We start from the raw sequence: 20930 nt of genomic DNA on the forward strand, positions 1-20930 counted from the left end.
TTCAGGACAGGTGGAACCACTGCCATCCCTGGGCCGGGGGAGCCTATCATGAGCACCTCCGTTTTCTCTGGATTCAGACTGAGTCGGTTTTCCCTCATCCAGCCCATTACCGACTTCAGGCAGGCCACGAGAGGAGAGATGCCATCCTCAGTCACTGCATCAGTCGGAGACATAGAGAAGACTATTTGGGTGTCATCAGCGTACTGATAACCCCGCGCCCCATGTCTCCGGATGATCTCTCCCAGCGGTTTCATGTAAATGTTGAAAAGCATGGGAGACAGAATGGCTCCTTGAGGGACCCCAGATGTAAGGGCCCTCTTACCGGAGCACACGTCTCCCAGCTGCACCATCTGGAACCTTCCAGAGAGGTAGGATCGGAACCACTGGAGCGCAGTGGCCCGATTCCCACCTCTGCCAGGCGCTCCAGAAGGATACCATGGTCTATGGTATCGAAAGCCACTGAGATGTTCAAGAACTCCAACAGGGACACGCTTCCCCTGTCGATGCCCAGACGGAGATCATCAACCAAGGCGACCATGGCGGTCTCAACCCCGTAACCCGCCCGAAACCCGGATTGAAATGGGTCCAGATAATCCGTTTCGTCCAAGATCGATTGAAGCTGGATTGCAACCGCCCTCTCGATCACCTTCCCCAAAAATGGCAGTAGCGAAACTGGCCGATAATTATTATGCATCAGGGGGTCGAGGGAGGGCTTTTTTAACAGCGGTTTTACTATGGCCAATTTTAAGCTGGATGGAAATTGCTCCTCCCTCAAAGATGTATTTATAATCCGGTGTAACAATGACGTTACCACCGGTACTATATGCAGGTGGCGGCCTAATGGCAGCCTCTCGTCCACATGGGGGCTGCTATCTTTACATAAGGGACGCACAAACCTCTGCACATCACTGCGTGTTGCTTACATCACAAGTGTGCTAGTGGCACACTCGTGACATAAGCCAGGCGCCGCAAAAAGAACCCAGAAGAACCGGGTTCTTTTTACTCTGGAGGAATGTCATGTGGTTTGGCAGCTGCGGCTTTTGGGGCGGTCTGTCCTGGGCCATAGTTTCCTGTTAGGAAGTAGGATTTATGAGTAATATAGTTACCTGTATCCAGGTAAGTTTTTTGTCTCCATGCCAAATAAAAATAGATTTCAAAAGTGACATAAGGAGTAGGAAGGTGTTTGGGCACATAAGGCAAGAGATCATATTCTATAACCTATACAGTGAGCTCTTGATATCCCTTGGGGGTTGGTTCTAGGACCCTCCTCCATAGATAACAAAATCTGTGGATGCTCAAGTCCCATTAAATACAATGACATAGTAAAATAGTGCCCCTTATATAAAAAGGCAAAATAAAGCTTTAAATTTTGGAATCTATATTTTAAAATATTTTCAAGCTGTGGATGCTTGAATCCATGGATAAAACAATCTGTGGATAAGGAGGGCTGACTGTAACCAGTTTCTTTTTGTTGTTGTTAACTGCCTGCGAGTCAGTCTCGACTCATGGCAACCCTATGGATGAGACATCTGCAAGACCCTCTGTCCTCCATTGCTTTGCTTAATTCCTGCAATCCTATACCCGTGACCTTTTTAATAGAGTTCATCAATTTAGGATGTGGCCTTCTTCTCTTCCTACTTCCCTCCACCTTTCCCAGCATTATTGTCTTTTCCAATGAGTCCTTTCTTCTCATGATGTGTCTGAACTACGGCAGCCGCAGTTTGGTCATCTTGGCTTCCAGGCAGGTTTCTGGCTTGAACTGCTCTAGGACCCATTTGTTTGTCCTTTTGGCTGTCCATGAATCCTCAGGGGGAGGGAACTACACCAGCTAACACCCTAATTTGGGGGGGGGGGACCACTTCTGCTCAAACACCTGTATTTTGGTAGCAACATTGTGTCACTTGCCTGTATCTCTTTAGAATGCTTTAAGAGATTATGGGAGTGAGGTGAACCTCAGTGGAAGAAGAAAAGACGGCCCCCAGATTTTTTTTTTTACAATTAAAGTTAACATTTCAAAATTTTAATTTAAAAAATGATTTTTTTCTAAAAAAATAGCCTTTTAAAATTTTATTTAAAAACTTTACATTTTAACCAAATCTTCACTGAAGTTTATCACACTGGGACTAACTTTGGCATTAAAGAGAGATTAAAACGTCTGTCAATACATTTAGGTCATGCAAATGATATTTTATTTGGAAGGTATAATTAAAAAACCCAATTGCTAGCTGTTTCTGCCCCAACTATTAGCCTGGCATTCAGCGGTATAGATGGGAATTATGAATTAGGAGTAACATTAGTGCCCAAGGATCCTATATGGTGTGAAATGGGAGGAGGAGGAGGAGGTCAATGAGGGGGTGACACCAACCCTAGGGACGCCACTGCCTGGTCTCCCTTTGCCAGGCTGCAGTGGGGCAGTGCCAGCGTGGCTTAGGCATTCCTCTGGGCCAGGCAGGGTTAACCTTGGCCTCCTCCTCCTCCTCTTGCGCCTGCTCCTCCTCCTGAATGCAGCAGGTCTGCCAGCAGCTGGGCTGAGACGACGAGGAAGGAGCTACTTTGTCTCCTCTGCCTGCCAGCAAGCTCCAGGCGCTGCTCAGCTCAGGTATGCCTTCTTCTGCCCCTCTCTGCGCCTTGGCTCCAAGGGACGCTGGGCGTCTTCCTGGGGGTGCCAGCCCCCTGGGACTGAGGGACCCGGGCTCAGACTTTCTAGTTAGGTGGGGGGGGGGGCAAAGGAAAGGGCTTTAGAGGGTGGGCGAGGGGGTCAGGGGGACCAGGGCTGCCTCCCCATCTCAGAATGGAGGACCTGCCCCCAGGAAAGCTGAAGACAAACCCGCCCGAACCTAGTCTGATCCTTAGTTATGCTCGGAAGGATGGAGGGCGTTTGGGGGGCTCCCGCCAAATCCAGGGCGCCCTGCTCACTGCAAAAGGAGGACAGCTGGCCACCTCAAAATGGAGGGCATGCGAGGGAAAGGGAGGACGCCAGGAAAGCCACACACACACAAGTGTGAATTCCAGCTTTTTGGTCATGCTTGGAATGGAGGACCTTGGGGAATTCCCCCTGGATAGAAAGAAGGGTTAAATGTAGGACGTGTCCTGGGAAAGGAGGAGGACCAAGTCTGGCCACCGCTGAGAGAGTGTGTCTCTGTGTGAGGGTGTGTTTGTGTGGCTTCAAGTCCTTTCCCAGTTATGGGGACCCTAAGGCGAAGCTATCATGGGGTTTTCTTGGCAAGGTTCCTTCAGAGGGAGTTTTGCCATTGCCACTGCCAGGCTCTGAGGCTGAGAGAGCGTGACTCGCCCAAGTAGGAGACTTTGGGGCGGATTGCCTGGAGGGGGCAAAACGCTCATACAAATGTAAATTCCATGCTTGCTCAAAATGGAGGACACTTTGGAATGCTTCCTGGGCAGAAGGCTGAGATTGAGGACATGTCCTGAGAAAGGAGGACCAAGTCTGGTCACTCTGCTCTGCAGGTCCCTGAAGGGGAAGCTGAAGTATGCCCCGTAAAGAAAGGAAAGGGGGATGTGCATCAGGACTTCACTTTAGGCAGCCTGCCAGCTTCAGAATAAGACAGGATTCCTCCTCAGTCCCTCCCCTCGGTTCCCCCAACCCTTTGCCACTCCATCTTTCCTACTTATCGAGGCTGTTTGGTCTTGGCAGTGGGTAAGTGGGCCGCCTTTTCAGAGAAGAAAGGGATGGAAAAACCCTTTGTGGGGAGCTTTGCCATTTCTTTCTGGCAGCGTTCCAGTTCCTTCCTGTTATTATTACTATTAAATAACCTCAAGGCAGGCAGAAGTTCAGTAGGTGCAGATCTCCTTTCCAGCAAAGGGAGGCAGTGCTGGGAAAGACTTTCTTTTCACTTTCACAGGGACTTTCCAGGTGAAGACTGTGGGTGGAAAGCAGGGACAGGGGAGCAGGGCTTTATTATTATTATTATTATTAACCTTTATTTATAAAGCGCTGTAAATTCCCCCTTTATTTCCTTAACTAGAAATAAAGTTCAGAGTTCCCCCTCCCACAGGAGCAGAAGCAAGTTTCCTTTTCACACACAGCATTGGGTGGCAGGCCACAAAAACTAAAATGAATTGGAAACATTCAGGGGTAGCTGTGTTGGCCATTTAACAAATGCAAACAAAAACCCATCAGTGATACCTTTATTGGCTAACCAAAATGCACAATGTACTTGTTGCAAGCTTTCGAAGCCCATGGAGTATATTGTGCATTTCGGTTGACCAAGAAAGGTATCACTGATGGGTTTTTGTTTGAAATAAATTGGTTAGTTTTCCAGGTGCCACAACACTCATTTTTATAGCAATGCAGCTGTCTCACTGGAATTTTAATACTGCAATTTCTCCTTAGTTCTGAAGCTGCTGCCTTTCTGCTAATCGTGTTTGTATGAGAGTGCTCAGCCCTTGTAGGAATCAGTGGAAACACACACACACACACACACACAGTTGTGTGTTAGCCAGACGTCTAAAGTCCAAACTGTTGTGTTCTGATGCCAAAGTGTAGGCTTGCTGCACTTTTCCCCATTGATGTTAATGAGAGGTCACTGGGCTAGTTCTGAAGGCATGTGTGTGTGTGTGTGAGAGAGAGGGCCTAGCTCTGTGTGCAAAAACTGCACACATATTTGAAGAAGGGATTTTGATGTTGCTGTTCTTTTTCTGAAAAAAACAAACAAACAACTGATTGGGCAGGTAAGGGAATGAAGGAATGAAGGAGAAAGCAGAAGTTGAAAAGATAAAGACTTGGAGAAACACCTTGCTTGTGCATCCTTGGGTCTGCCCACTCACCTCTCTTATGTGGGTGGGGATGGATTGTGATAATAGAGGCCATTTTCTAACATTGTGGTAGAACTCATGCACAGAGAAATGAGCAAGAAGGTAAAGTAGCTGCTCTCTTATTGTCCTCTCCATACTGCATTGAAAAGACAGAGCAACCTTAACAGGCAGTCCACCCCTCTGATGTCCAGAGATGGTGAAAAAGAGTGCAGAACAAGGAACAGGTGCTGTCCCCTCGCTTGGCATTTGTTGATTTTGTGTGCCTCCAAGTCATTTTTGTCTAAGGCAAACCTATCATAGGGTTTTCTTAACAAATTTCTTCAGAGGGGGTTTGCCATTGCCATCCTCTGGGGATGAGAGTGTGTGACTTTTCCAAGGTGGGTTTTTATGCTGAAGACCGCTCTGGCAATGTCTGACCAAGTTACAGAACTCAGAAGAGGTAGTACAGTGGTGAGAGGAGGTCCAGGGAACTTCCTGGCTGGAGAATGCATTTCAGATGTTATGGCCACTACCTTAAATAATAATTGTTCTCTCAAAAGTGCTCTTTTAGTGCAAATTGGTTTGAGTGAAGTTATAGTAATTGAATGATTTGTTTCAGAATGGCATTTATTGCACTTTAAAAGAAAGAAATTAACAAGAAGCAAAGGACACTGGATACTGGTCTGACAGTGAACAACTGGCAAGAAACTGTTAAAGCTAAAATGTTTAAATTCAAACAGCAGCTGCTGTACTAATAAGACGTTTGGAAAATAGTAACAGATAGCCAGTATTTAAAAATATATGAATAGTCAATTTTTTAAAAAAGGAGTGAGTTTTTTGGTTTGTTTTTTAAAAAGTTATGGTTTTAACCAGAGAACCCTAGTAAAAGTATAGCCTTTCCTCATTTTTCCTCTGTACAAGAGAAAGCTGAAAAAACACGTTTTGCTGCTTAACTGCCTGGTTTAGTCCTATGTTGTTGTTGTGTGCCTTACTTACAGTGACCCTAAGGAGACCCTGTCATGGGGTTTGGCAAGATTTGTTCAGGGGAGGTTTGCCATAGCCTTCCCCTGAGGCTGAGAGCCTGTGACTTGCCCAAGGTCACCCAGTGGGTTTTGTGGCAGAGCTGGGAATAGAACCCTAGTTGCCAGAGTTGTAGGTCAACACTCAAACTGGAAGCTTCACAAAACTACTGTGCCACATTGGCCTATATACAGTGGGCCCTTGGTATCCATTGCAGTTTGGTTATAGGGATCCATGGGTGCTCAAGTCTCATCAAATATAATGGCATAGTAAAATGGTGGCCCTTATACAATGGCAAAATCAAGGTTTGGTTTTTGCATTTATTTTTTAAAAATTTTTTAAGCCATGTATGGTTGAATCTGTGGATAAAGAATCCATGGATGCAGAGGGCCAACTGTAGAGGCTACCAACTTATCAGTATAATTCCCAAAGTTTTATTGGAAAATATAAATTATATCAAAGCCTAATAACTTTAGATTGTTAATATTAGAAAGCATTAAAACATGGTTGATCAGGCCATAAAAGAATGGTTCACATTACAGTGGTGCCTTGGGTTACGAAATTAATTCGTTCCGCCATTCCTTTCGTAACCCGAAAATTTCGTAACCCGAAAAGGCTTTCCGTTAGCACTGGAAAGCCTATAGCTGCACTTTACAGCATTTGAATTTCGCGCCGCAATGCATTTCGTAACCCGAAAAATATTTCGTAACCCGAAACAGTTTTTGCCAATCCAACTTTTTCGTATCCCGGAAATTTCGTAACCCGATCATTTCGTATCCCGAGGCACCACTGTATTAGTATAATAATATAATATAATACTGTTTTCATCAAAACAGTAATGCCAAAAAAGTCCTTGCCTAAACAACAACAACAAAAAAAGGGTTTTCGTGTGTGTGTGTGTTTTAAAACTGAGTTCTTTTCCAATTGTGGGTTTTACAGTATTTTGTTTATTGAACTCTCCTTACAGAGTTTTAGAAGCAAAATGACAGTGCAAGCCGCCTATTTTTGAATATCCTTGTGATTGTAACATTTGGCCTGAGTTTAGGTGCCATTTGTTTTCTAGAAAATGTGTGTATTCACAAAAGAAATCTGAGCTTGTTAGAATTGTAAAATGGTCAATTGAGGATCATCAACAGAGATGTGTTCTGTAACTGGTTAAGAAGATTTCTTGTGTTGACTGGAATGCAACAGCTGCATTGTGCTGCCATGTCTGTAGTATGAAGCCCTGTTATAAGTATGCAAATTCTAGGTTAAGTAGCATACTGTATTAAATCTGTGATTTGCATTTTCCCTTCCCAAATAAGCAAACAGAGCCCAATCTATAGCAAATGTGCTAGGTATAGGTAGGGGAAGTTTAAAATGCTTTCCTCCAGCTGATATTTCTAAATTTATCCACCTGCCTAGAGGTAGGGTTGCCATAAGTGAGGACCTCCAAACCGGGACAAATGTAGGGCAACATTTTCAAATGTAGGACACATTTTTATAAAAATGGAGGACGTGCAAAAAAAAACTGAGTTTTTTTTAAAATGTTAATATAAATGCATGTTTTTAGGCATGATCAAAATGGAGGACATTTTGGCATTATTCCTAGACACATGGCAGAAATGGGCTTGCCCTCAGGTTCAACTGTACTCAGAAGTGTGTACTTGGTCAAGGGACTGTGGTTTTTCTTCACTGCGCATGAGTTTGTAAAAATCACAGCAAGTTACATTGGCCGTGCCTCAGAGGCTTGTTGATATCAATATCACCATCACTATAATTGTCCAGGAAAGGCAGACTTGTTAGCACTCAAAGCGCCATAAATATACAGAAAATGCACTTGCATATATTTAATAAAAAATAAAGGAAAAAAAAACGAGCAGGGGTGTATATGTGGATAATAAAAATTGTAATAAAATAAAAAACAAGCAAATAAAAATTAATAAAATAAACAAAAACAAAGCAATAATAAAAATTAATAAAATAAAACAAAACAAGCAATAATAAAATAAAATAAAACAAGCAATAATAAAATTAATGAAATAAAATAAAAACAGGCAATAATAAAAATTAATAAAATAAAAAATAAAAAGCAATAATAAAAATTAAAAAATTAAATAAAATAAGTATTTTATATTTTTAAAAATAATTAAAAAAACCCAAAATACCAAGGCAGACCTAATGGCCACTGATTCAGCTTTCCTCCTCCTCCTCTGGCCCAATTTTGCCCTGGCCTTCAGGCACCCTTCCTCCGGCTCATTCCTCCTCCTCCTCTCCCTCCTCCTCCTCCTCACGATGGCTGGCGCGAGCGGAGGGAAGCGGGGCAGGCGCGCGCGTGCGCAGATGGAAGCGGGGCAGGCGCGCGTGCTGCCACTGGCCCCTGCTGAGGCCTGGGCGGAGCGCACCGAGGAGCCCGTCCTCTTTGGCCAGCTGGCCAATGGCTGGCTGGCCAAAGCAAGGGACGAGCTCCTGTTTTGGAGCCCCACGTGCGCGCAAGCCCTCACACTGGAGGCGCGGCGGCGACAGCGCTTCTGCCGCCGAGGAGGAGGAGGAAGGCGGAGCCGGAGGAGGAGGTGGGTTGGCGCTGCCCACCGCGAAGATGACGAGGAGGTGGGTTGGCGCTGCAGCAGCTGCATTAGCGGCAGCAGCAATGGCCGGAGCGGGCCCCCGAACTGGGAACAAGGCACGGGTGGGGGCCCAAACCGGACCGGGAGGGCCCCCCGAAACCATGATTGGCACGGTTGCCGCCGGGTTATGGCAACCCTACCTAGAGGACTAGAAAGAAAGAAAGGAAGATAGATTCAGCTGTCATCAAGGAAATCCAGTTTCACAACTTTTTCTGGAGAAACTGGCAGTGGAAACCCACAGGCTCCATGTGTGCAGCTTCCCATGTGGTGCTGGCTGGTGTGCCAGTAACTATGGGTTCTGACCAAAGAATTGAACATTGATCTGCTTTAATCTACCAGTGATACCTCAGTTAATGCAGTTAACTTCATTTTACTTCTTTGATAGAAAATTTGGTACCAGAGGCAGCAATAGTGTGGAAAAAATAGGGATATGATAAAAAAAATAGGAGTTCAATGTATTTTAACAAACTTTTTATTCAAAATTAACAAACTGTGCATATAAAATGAAACAACCAGATCAGGCAAGCCTTGCCTGTGCAAACAAAATGTTGTGTAACCTGCTAAAGACCACTTGAAGGATTCTTCCAAAATGCATCCGAGGATTACTTGTTCTTCCATTTGTCTTTGTTTCCCTTTTGATTTCTATTTTGGTGGGCAGACTTATAGGGTTATGTTGTTGTTGTTTTTAACATGTTGGTGTAGCTGATGAAGCAGGCTTATCTACCCTCCCCTTTTCTCTATTTTGCTATTCACACATGTTCAGTAAGGGATTCTGGAGACAGCTTGCTTGTAGTAAGCAGGCACATACAGCTACAGAAAGATCATCTGGAATATTGTCACATTTTTTTCTAACTCAGAATTTACTGCATTATTTGCTGCAACCCAGCACTGAAAATCTGTGCTGCTTTAGTCTGCCTCCACTGCCATCCCAATGCTTAGGCTGCAAAAAAATTCTAGCTAGTCAGGGGATGAGGAGGAAAAGGAGTGCTTGGTGGATGTAAAAAGACTTGCAAAAAGAAACGTAGGTGTCAAAATTTTTATTAATTCAGGTATAGGGCTTGGAAATGGAGAAACATCTCTGATTATAAGTTCCTTGAAGCTGACAGTAATGTGCATTCCATTGCCTTACTTCCTGGCTAGATCACACCCTCCTAATACATGCATTCATATATTTATCTTCTTCAGTCATGTGACCCTTGTACATACCAAGGTGTTGTTTGTTTCTTCCAGTTAATCTTTTACCATACCTTTCACTTGCAGGTGTGTTTGCATCTCTTCTTCACGTGCCTCCAATTTGATATCTTGTCCTGTGGTGCCCAGAACTCAATTGTCTCTTCAGGTTTCCTCCTTGCCTCTTATTTCTTGCTATTGTAGTCTCAGATGTTTCTTGGCTGAGAACTCCCGTATGTTCCAGTAGCGAGCAGTTGAAATGGAAACTTTAAGGACCAATGGCTGGCTGTTTATGCTGTTTTATAGACTGACTTGGGCACTGGCCAGAGCTGGATACTTCAGAGGAAAGTAACTGAAAGGCAAGGAGCTTCCTGAGATTGTGCTTTTGGCATGTACGTTATGCAGGGCAAAACATACTGTAAAAACCAAGGGTCCTTCACACTACACAAATATAGTACCATGATTCCATTTTAATTGCCAGAGCAACATACTATGTCACCCAGGGATTTGCACTTTAGGGAGGGTTTTAAAAAATTCTCAGCCACAGTGTTCCAGTGCCTCACCAAACTAAAAGCCCCAGAATTCTGTACAACCAAAACCAGATCCAGCATTTCAAGGAATGGGTGTAGTTGGTGCATAAGTTTTTATATGCAAAAGCACTCCTGATCACCACAGAAGCCTGGGCTTCCAGGTTGAAAGCTGAGTCCAGGAGTACACCCAAACTGTGAAACTAGTAGCCCCATCGAATACAGGCTGAATCCCTATTCCCTGAACTGCCTTTTGACAGACCAGAAACACTTCTTATATTCATTAATTTTCAATTTGTTTACCCTCATCTAATACTTAGAACAGACACTGGTTAAGGACCAAGACAGCCTCCTTCATTTAGGGTGGAAAGGAGTAGTAGAGATGGGTGTCACTGCATATTGATGGCACCATATCCCAAAACTCTACACAACTTCTCCCAGCGGTTTCATTTGTATATTAGACAGAATGGAGGACAAAACAGAAAACTCTGAGGAACCCCACAGGCCAACAGCCAAGGAATCTCCCAATGCCATCTTCTGGGTTAGCCTCAGCAAGAAGGAACAGGGCCACTGTAACACAGTCCTTCCAAGTCCCATCCAAGTGAGGTGGACCAGAAGGTTACACCATATTATTGATGGTATTGAAAGCTGCTGAAAGGTCCAGCAGAACCAACAGGGAGATACTCCCCTGTCCAGTTACCTGTGTAGTTAATCCACCAAAGTGTCCAAAGTTGTCTCTGTTCTATAGCAAGGCCTGAAAATAGATTGAAATGGATCTAGATAATCCATTTTATCCAGAAACCCCTGGACTTAGTAGGCCACAACATGCTCCAATACCTTGTTCAAAAATGGTATGTTAGACACTGATTGCAAATTATCCATTATAGAAGGATTCAGGGATGGCTTTTTCAACAAAGGCCTAACAATTGATATTGATAGAAAGTTGGAACTCTGCCTTGTTGTAAGGGGACATTGACTAACCCCTTCACCACTTAGCCAGTTCCCCTCCAGCCTGTTTAATGAGCCCAAAGATCAAGGTGTAGTACATAGCTCTCACCTGACCAAATATCAGGATGTAGTACATGGCTCTCACTTCTCCAAACATCCTTTCTATTCACTTCAGAAACATGTACTTTATTCATATATTTCACTGATATTATGGGATGCCTGACTATTGTGTAATCATCCTTTGTTCCTTTTACCACTCTGAACTTTGGCATTTGGCACAGAAATAAATGGAAAGAGAGATCCTGCTAAGTTAAAATTTATAGTGTCAATGATAATCTTATTGGATGACTCGAGATACCTGCAGTATGTACATCAGGTATGGAAAAAGTGTGGTCCTTCAGCTGAAACTGGACTGCAATTCACATGGGCTTTTGTTAGCATAGCCAGTAGTGCAGAAAGATGAGTGTTTCAGACCAACACCTGGAGGATAATATATCCTGTAGTCCTGATGTGTAACAGCCTGTTCTGAATCAGTGCAGTAAAATAATGTGTGGGCCATCAAAATCCACATGAATATACATGTTACCTGAGTTGGTCCACTCAGTTTCAGCAGAATATAATCATCCCAGTAAAGAGGTTGGAGCCATACTGCAGTGTTTTGAAAACTCCACAGCTGCTGCATTTTAAAAAAAAAACTCCAGTAGTGTGAGAGTGAAAAATAACACTGCAGCTCATGTGTTAATATTAAATGCAGGCTCAAACTGATCTAATATCCAAAAGCTCCAGAGATCTCAAGAGAGACTTTATTTGCAGTTTGTTCAAGCCACTATCTGAATCTGAGTAATGAGATCCCTAATAGTTCTGCAGTGCTATGTGGCACTGAATGGAACATGAGTTACTCTTTCCAGTTCTGTTTCTGCATCAGAAAAGGGATGAATAGTATGCATAGATTTGTCCATGCTATTTACTCACCTAAAGGTCAGAAGGAGTAAACTGCCCAGCTTCATGTGATCACACAAATGTGGGGATATCCAAGGGGTGTCTGGAAGTTTTTATACTAGTATAAGCTATGCTTCAGTGCATACCACTGTTTTAAATGTCCAGCACAGCCAAATATTTTGGTGGAGGTATGCATATCTCTCATAAAGGATACATATCCCAAATAGTAATGAGTCTAGATGAAATTGTGTTGTGTTAGCTGCCCTCAGGTCGACCTCGACTCATGGAGACTGTGGATGAGACATCTCGAAGCCCCCTTATCCTCCACTGTTCTGCTTAGGTCTTGTAGATTCAGGCCTGTGACCTTTCTAGCTGAGTCTGTTCATCTGGTGTGTGATCCTTCTCGCTTTCTACTACATTCTACCTTTCCTGGCATTATTGTCTTAACTACTGTGCCATACCTTCTCATGATATGGCCACTCAGTTTCATCATCTTGGCTTACAAGGAGAGTTCAGACTTGATCTGTTCAAGAAACCATTTATTTGTCTTTTTGGCTATCCACAGTATCTTCATTACTCTTCTCCAGCACCACATCTTGAATGAAGTCATTTTCTTTTTGTCAACTTTCCTCACTGTCTAGCTTTTTTATCCATACATGGCAATGGAGAATAAAGTGGCTTGGATGAGTCTAACTTCAGTGCTCAGTTGTGTATCTTTTACTCTTTAGGATCTTGTCTAGTTCTTTCATTGCTGCCCTTCCCATTCCTAGTCTTCTTCGTATCTGTGCAAAAATGTGTGTGAACATACCCTGAGTGAACTTGGCACCTGTCCTAATCACAGAATATATCTGGGCCTTGCATGGCTTTTAATTCCCATTAAGCACCTGACATTCTGCTTATAAAGCAATTGGCTTGGAGCTACTGCTCTTTTTGAACGCTAAATTCTGTAGTCAGTGTTCAAGTTCAAGTGCGCAAAGAACTCCTATCTTAGGTTCCTAAGACCGGCGGGGGTGGGGGGGTGGGGGTGCAGTCTCAAAACTGCTCAGAACTGGACTCGAACATGAGCAGTGTGATTTTTTTTTGGCCAGTTATGAAACTCTTCCAGGTCAGGGAAACAGCCATTGAGAAGGCCTTTCCCTTGTTCCCATCAAACAAGGGAGGGTAAGTGATGGTTTTGAGAGAAAAGTCTTTGCCTGTGAAATACCATATACAGTGATTAAGCACTGCAGTCCCTTTGAAGGTTATCTGTTTTATAGTTATAAATAATAGTGACCCACCTGCATCACAATAATTAAATCCAAAATACTTAAGTGGCCCCTTAGTATCCATTGAGGATTGGTTCCAGGACCCCCCGTGGATGTTCAAAAGCCATTAAATACAGTGGCATAGTAAAATGGTGACCCTTATATACAATGGCAAAATCAAGGCTTACTTTTTGGAATGTATATATTTTTTTAATATTTTCAAGCTGTGGATGGGTGAATCCATTGATACAGAATCTGTGGATATGGGGAACCAACTGTATAAAGCCAGAGTAGAGGGTACTGGATTAGGTAGAACAGTGGTCTGATTGAAGAAACCACTTTATACAAAGACTAAGTGGTTTTCTAAAAATATGTTGTTGTTTTATAACCTGTAGATATCTGTGGGACAGCCTAATGGCTTGTGATGGTCAGTGAGCAGGGGCTGGGCACTTCAACTACAACATGCTTAAATAAAGGAGCAACACTGCCTTAGTTCAGTGGCATACATTTTTCTGAGACTTAAGTGTGCAGCTCTCCTAGCAACTTTTGTAGTGATAAATAGCAATATATACTTGCTTGATTTCACTGTAGGATGGGTGGATAGAGCATCCCACAGTAATGTGAGGAATGGGATGAGGGAAGGGAAATGATTATTCAATGATGATCTTTCTTATTCTACTCTGCCCACTTTTTATCTTGTATCTTTGCCTCAGCTAGCTTCAGTGCATGCTTTAGATTTAGAATCTAGCAACAGTTGGATTAAATGGTTGGATTACTTGATGGTGCCACAGCATGTGAGAAAACTAATATTGTGCAGAAGACCCTATCTAGGATTTGATCTTACGTTCTGATGTCAAAATGACCTTTCCAGTACAAACAGTTCTTGTAGAAAGAGACCAACTGTTTCTTGTTGTGCCTATGCAAAGAATATTAGGAACTATCCTTAAAAAGCAACCAAAGAATAGTCGTGGGAATATTATGCTCATATCATTTCCAACCTAATGGAGGTGGGAACTGTCTTCTGCTTTCAACTGGTGTGAGAGTGAGTTCTAATTTTCAGAATTAGACCTGTTACAAAAAAGAGTTGGGGCTCTTTAAATTGGGCTGCAGTCTACCAAGGCTTATGCCATATAAAATTATTATTATTATTATTATTATTATTATTATTATATTTATTTATTTATATCCCACTCTTCTCACAAGGCTGGGACTCAGGGTGGCTTACAATGTTAAAAATCACCGTACAGTTAAAAAACATACAAAAATAGTATATTAAAAGAGTATTAAATTACTACAATAATTAAAACAAATTCAATGCTAAAATCAAATTTAAAAATATTAAAATGCTTAAAATACATTAAAACATGTTAGTCTGTAAAATGCTACAAAATAGTGTTCAAGATTTATCTAACAAATGAACCTGCAGCATAGTACTGTGGTTATGACAACCAGCTGGACCTTGCCAATAAAAAGAATTGCCTACTCCATCACCAGTGTTCCACAGATGACTGGGTATATATTTTCCTTTCTTCTTCTTGTGTTTTTGAGGATGGCATATCTAACTTCCACATTACAAAAGAAGCATATTGGGAATGAAACAAAAGATAATCTCAGCCCTTTTAGGGTCAGAACTGAAGTTGACTTTGGCTGTTCTATTGACTATTGTGTGCTGCGCCCTCTGAAGACCAGCCAAGGCCATATCTAATAAAATCCATAAACATTTCCTGTGTATGTAGTTCTCTTAACTAAATCAACAACTCAGGGGTATTGACTGGAAGGGGATTCCTCGACTTTTTTGATGTGTTGTGATGGCTGCGTAGATCCCAAAGAAGCTTTGGCTTAATCCTTTCTCTCTCTCTCTCTCTCTCTCCCTCCCTCCCTCTCTCTCTCTCTCTCTCTCACACACACACACCTCTCAGTGTATTTAAATTTTACTCATGAACTCCTTGCAGCAGAAATCAGTAAAGTAGACTCCATTCTGATCAGTGTTCTGATTAATGTTTGAGTTCCTACATGGCAGGGGGGTTTGACTAGATGGCCCTTGTGGTCTCTTCTAACTCTATGATTCTGTGATCCAAGTTATTTATGGCACTATTTACAAAATATGCCCACTGAACTATTTGAAAGAAAATTTGGCAAGATCTACTACTGTGAAATAAAGAATCTCTACCCTCTCACCAGTGTAGTATGGTGGTTTGAGCACTAAACTACTACTCTAGAGACCAGAGTTTGAAACACCCCCCCTTGGCCACTGATTGACTTTGGTCAAGTCACACACTCTCAGCCTCTGAGAAAGGCAAAGGTAACCCCCTTTTGTACAAACCCTGCCAAGAAAACTCCATGAGGGTTGCCGTAGGGCTGCCATAAGTCAAAAACAATTTGAAGGCACAGAGCAAACAACAACACAAACCTCTTACCTAAGCATTCTTCTTAGGTTGGTCCTACATGAGATGTACCTGTAAAACACTGGCTCTTTGAAGCAAGATGCTCTTCAATTGCTTCATGTTGTGACTGTTTTTAGGACAGGGCTTGCTTAGGACACTCAATAGAGTTTCAGATAAGTGAGTTTGGGAATAATTTTGAAAAAGAGTAGATAAAATAATATCCTCGGCTTTTTGTCTCTTTCCACTCATTATTGTATCAGTGGATTGTAACAGCCCAGGTCAATCATAATGGCAAGCAATAGATTATTATTAAGGGTATGACTCTCCTCAAGCATTTGACACAAGCACTGCCAGTCCCACTTCCAAGTGGGGCCGCATGGAGGAGATTAGAAATGTATGCATCCTCATTTAAATGAATATTGTTGCAACCAGATTGGGAAAAGGTTGCAGTTTAAACTATGGCCTGTTACAGACAGCCAAAATAAAGCTGCTTCGAGTCACAGTGGAAGTATGGTGTTTCAATGATGCATGCGTCCTAAGAGTCCAGAAGCCACACCAAAGCCATGCTCCAGTCCTTAGGGCAGGAGCATGGCTTTGGTGCGACTTCTGGACTCTTAGTACGCATGCATCATTGAAACACCATACTTCCACTGTGACTCGAAGCAGCTTTATTTTGGCTCCAGTCCTTAGGGCTGGAGCATGGCTTTGGTGCGACTTCTGGACTCTTAGGACGCATGCATCATTGAAACACCATACCTCCACTGTGACTCGAAGCAGCTTTATTTTGGCTGTCTGTAACAGGCCTATGATTTATCAAAAGAAGCCAAGATCAGAAACTGCTTCATGTACAACCAGAATATGATTATGAAGTCAGTGTTTCCTATGTCTTGCAGTATGGAAGGGAAAGATGTTATACTCAAGTTTAAGTAAACTCATTTCTGGAATGCTGAACTATAGTTTAGCACTGGATCTGAACAAGGCCAATAAATGTTCACTCTGTGAAACATTCCTCTGTGGTGAAACTGATGAACATGCAGTTCTCTATAATTTCACACAGCCACATAGTAGGATAGGAATAACAGAATCTTCCTTGTACTTAGATCAGGCTATTGGTTCATCAACTGTCAGTTTTACCTCATCTGGAATCATTCTTCAGGGTTTCACGCTCTCTTTGGGTGCTATTCCATCTTCTAGACTGCAGATGCTGGTGGTTCTAGCGTGAATCCCTGGTATATATGTCTGTTTAATATACACACAAATGTTTATCCTGTGAACTTTTTCTTGATCAGTTTAACTTTCTTGGAGTTAGCATTCTCGTAATTAGCATTCTTGTAATATGCACCTAGACAGCTTGCTCAAAATTAGATATAAATAGCCAAGCACCATACATTTGCTGAAGTCTTAGAATTCTTATTTTTCACTTTTTACACAGCATGGTGGTGGGGTGGAGGAAATCAAACTATGTTATTCTGGAAATTGTTGGAAATGTAAGAACCCTAAATATGCAGGTACTAACGAGATGGATTAATAGCATGTTGATTACAGATGTCAAAACCACAAAGAAAATAGGAACTACTGCCTTAAAATGCTTTAATTATAAAACTTTATACAAATTTAATACCACACAATTAAAATGTTAAAAGCATGTTACTGAGACACTAGTAATTATCACATTACAGAAATAATGTTTGGCATAACTGGTTATTCTGATGTGATCTTAGTTTTAAAGCTTTTAATGTTAAAACCTACATTTAAAACTTTTTGGGGGCTTTAATAGTTTTAATCGACTTGTTACTAATCTGTCTTATTGGTTCTTTGCCTCCAGTGTTTTGAGGGTGTTCCTGGTGGGTCAGATTTTCTGTCAGTTTGAGTATACATTGGATTGCGGCTTCTTGCCAGCATTGCCAGTAGTGAGGAGGGCTGGGAACTGAAGTTCAACAACATCTGGAGCATTGTATTTTGACCATGCTTGGCCTAAAGCATCACACTTCCAAACTCCAAAAGACAAGGAAGGCAATGACATGATGTTTATGTTGTTATTGTTAGTTGCCATTGTCAGCTCAGATGTATGGCACTCCTGTGAATGAATCAGAGACTTCCAAGATAGATACCCTGTTGTCAGTAGCCCTGCTCAGGTCTTGTAGTCTCTGGGCTGTGGCTTCCTTGAGGACTGTATCCACCAATAATGCTGTCTTCCTCTTTTCATATTGTCTCACACTTGACCCAGCATTATCATGATTTTTAATGAGTCATCTTGCCTCATAATACCTCTAAAGTAGATTTTGTTTCTAGAGTTTGGCTTGGTTTGTAATGGATGTGCTATGGGATCAAGCTGTAGTTACAAATGCTGGAACTTCACAAGCACTTGGCATGACGTTGATATCAAAGAAAATACAGGTCCCAGCAGACCATATCTGTTTCTTCCCTCGAAGTCTGACTGAAGTATGAAATCCCCTTCTAGTAGCTTCCTCATTGTTACGCTCCTCATCTTTCTCCTTCTGAGCTTTAATCATTTTTCCTGAAACCTTCATGAGGTCAGGGGAAGGGTGAATTTGAAAGAGCCAATGGTAAATAATCATACACACTTTCTCAGTATCTATTCCCTTTTCTATTTGCAAAATACTGACTTTGGAACCTGTATAAAAATACAGTCATCTAGAGCGTTTGTCATTTCTGCCTATCTGAGGCACATGTTTACTTTGAAGTTCAGCATTATACATGTTGAGTCTCCTTTATCTGGAATTCTGAATTGTTTGAAAATCCAAAATTGTCTGTGTGGGTGGCTGAGATAGTGACATTTCTGCTTTCTGATGGTTTTGTATACGCAAACTTTGTTTCATGCACAAAATTATTAAAAATATTGTGTATAAAATTCTTCAGGTTATGTGTAGAAGGTTTATATGAAACATAAATGAATTTCATGTTTATACTTGGGTCCTATCTTCAAGATAGCTCGTTGTTATTGTTGTTGTTGTTGCTATTGTCATGTGCCTTCAAGTGATTTTTGATTTACAGCAACTCTAAGGCATACATAGGTTTTCTTGGCAAGTTTCTTCAGAAGGGGGTTGCCATTGCCATCTTTTGAGGCTGAGAGAGTATGACTTGATCAAGGTCACCCAGGGTTTTTAATGCTCAAGTGAGGAATCAAACCCTGGTCTCCAGACGCACAGTGCAACACCCAAACCACCACACTACGTTGGCTGTCAAGAGATCTCATTATGTGTATGCAAATATTCCAAAGTAAAATCCAAAGCACTTCTAATCCCAAGCATTTTGGATAAGGAAGACTCAACCTGTAGCAAGTTCGGTTATTAAAATTTGTTATAAGGAATAAGAAAGATCACAAGGGGCACTTTGTTCCAGAGCATGCTTTGGAGGATGTAGAGATGAGGAATGAAGTCTATGCTATTCCAGATTGCAACATTGTCCAAAACTGCCATTAGTTTGGGTTGTCAGCAAAATCAGTGTTAAAATGCTTTTGAAGAATGCTTTTAATAATCAGAGCATGCAGGAAGAGCATATGGCAATAATTAAAAGATGCATGTGTGAAAGATAGTTGGCTGTGCAAAACTTGACTCTTTCCATGCATGGGAACAGTATGCAAACATTTTTATTCTCTGCTAATGATTTAATAACTCCCAGATCTTTGGCTAGCTTGTAAATATTTTCCAAATGAATTTTGAGGAGGCAGCAGTGAGTAACTATAGCAATTGCTAAGAATGGTTTGACGTGGAGCGTCTGAGTTGGGCAGCATTGCAACGGAACAACACAAATGCTTGAAGGGTTGCCAGTATATTAAATCCACATTTTACATGCCCTCCTCATGTTCCAAGAAGGCAGCGGATGCAGGAGATAGTTTGGGTTGTTTGGCCGCTAAGCCACTAGTATGCCAGTGAGAAACAGCTGGATGAGAAGGAGTGGAGAGTGACCAACTCGGCAAAGAGATACAGACAGCCTTACGTATGCACAGATTCTTTATCCCTTAATCCAAGCACCCATGGTGCATTCAATATTTTATTTATATAAATAAAATATAAATTTATATATAAAAATTCTAAAAAGCAAACCTTGATTTTACCATTTTATGTAAGGGTCACCATTTTACTATCCATTGTGTTTAATGGGACTTGAACATCCATGGATTTTGGTATCCATGGAGGGTCTTGGAACCAAACTTCAGCTGTATGTAGTTCAGTTGTTGTTCTATGCCTTCAAGTTGTTTCTGATTTATGGTGACTCTATCACAGTTTCCTTGGCAAGATTTGTTGAGTTGGAGTTTGCCCTTGCCTTCCTTTGAGGCTGTGACTTGACCAAGGACACCAAATGAGGGTTTCAAGGCAAAGAGGAGATTTGAACCCTGGCCTCCAGAATCATAATCCAAGGCTTAAACCACTACACCAAGCTGGCTCCATATGTAGGTCAGTACCAGAACTTGTTAAGTCTAGAGTGGAGAAGAAACTTTTCTGTATGTCTTATCTTCTTTCTTTCTTTTCATTCTCAGTTCACCCTTCAATACATGTAAGTCCAGAAAGTTTAAGGGATATAGGTGCACTCTGAGTTGTGTCACTGTCAGCAGCCATTTAAAATGTGTGTTCTCTCTCTCTCACACACACAGAGCAGTTGTTTTGCACCCCACAAAGCTTCCTTTTACTCAAACACATGAAGAAAAATTTGGTATACAGCTTCTTTTATTGGTATTTTGTAGCAATTGGTATTTTATGGTAATATATCTATTTCATAGTACTCTTAGGGCCCATTCCCCTTTACAAAATAATCCAGTTCGAAACTGGATTATTTTGAAAGCGAATTCTCTCCGGGGTCGTTTGCTCCCCTTTTACTTTCCTTGTCGTTCACATTAAGAGGAGAAAAAAAAGGAAAAAACGGCCATGGAGAGAATGGATAGAGGAGAAGGAAAGAAAAGGGGAAAAAACCTTCCTTCTTTTCCTCATTCTTCCAGCCTTCCTTCTTTCCTTCCTTCCTTCCTTTCCTCCTCCATTCTCCCCCATTTCCCCCCTCCCTCTCTTCCTCCTTCCCTCTGCTGGTCAGCCTGTTTACTTGAGTGCTGCTGGTGGATAGGTCCCAATCCTGGTAGCGGTGGCAGAGGCAGCTCTCAGGAATTGGGGCTGGCCCTCTCCTCCGTTCCTCCTACTCCTCCAGGCTGGACCTTTCTCACTGCCCAGCCTCCTTCTCCAGGAGTTCTCTGGGGCCACTGCCACCCTTGGATTGCCATCCTTGGATTGGGTGGCAGTGGGGAAGGAGATTGAGGAAGGAGGAGGGAGGAAGGGAAGCCGGTGACAGGGAGATGGCAGGGGCCATTGCAGCTGGCCCTGTCATCTCCTT

General features: G+C 42.3%; 1 protein-coding gene across 2 annotated transcripts in view; it reads left to right on the forward strand.

The window, feature by feature from the left end:
• Positions 1-2467: 2467 nt before the first annotated feature.
• Positions 2468-20930, forward strand: part of CD82 (CD82 molecule) — a 104345-nt gene continuing 85882 nt past the window's right edge. The window contains exon 1 of one of the 2 annotated variants that reach the window (XM_042438554.1): positions 2468-2599. The gene's annotated coding sequence lies outside the window, so the exon portion shown is untranslated. The remainder of the gene's footprint in view (positions 2600-20930) is intronic. The other variant, XM_042438563.1, reaches the window with a different exon arrangement.

Source organism: Sceloporus undulatus, chromosome 1 (genome assembly GCF_019175285.1).
Source record: "Sceloporus undulatus isolate JIND9_A2432 ecotype Alabama chromosome 1, SceUnd_v1.1, whole genome shotgun sequence".
Lineage (NCBI taxonomy): Eukaryota > Metazoa > Chordata > Lepidosauria > Squamata > Phrynosomatidae > Sceloporus > Sceloporus undulatus.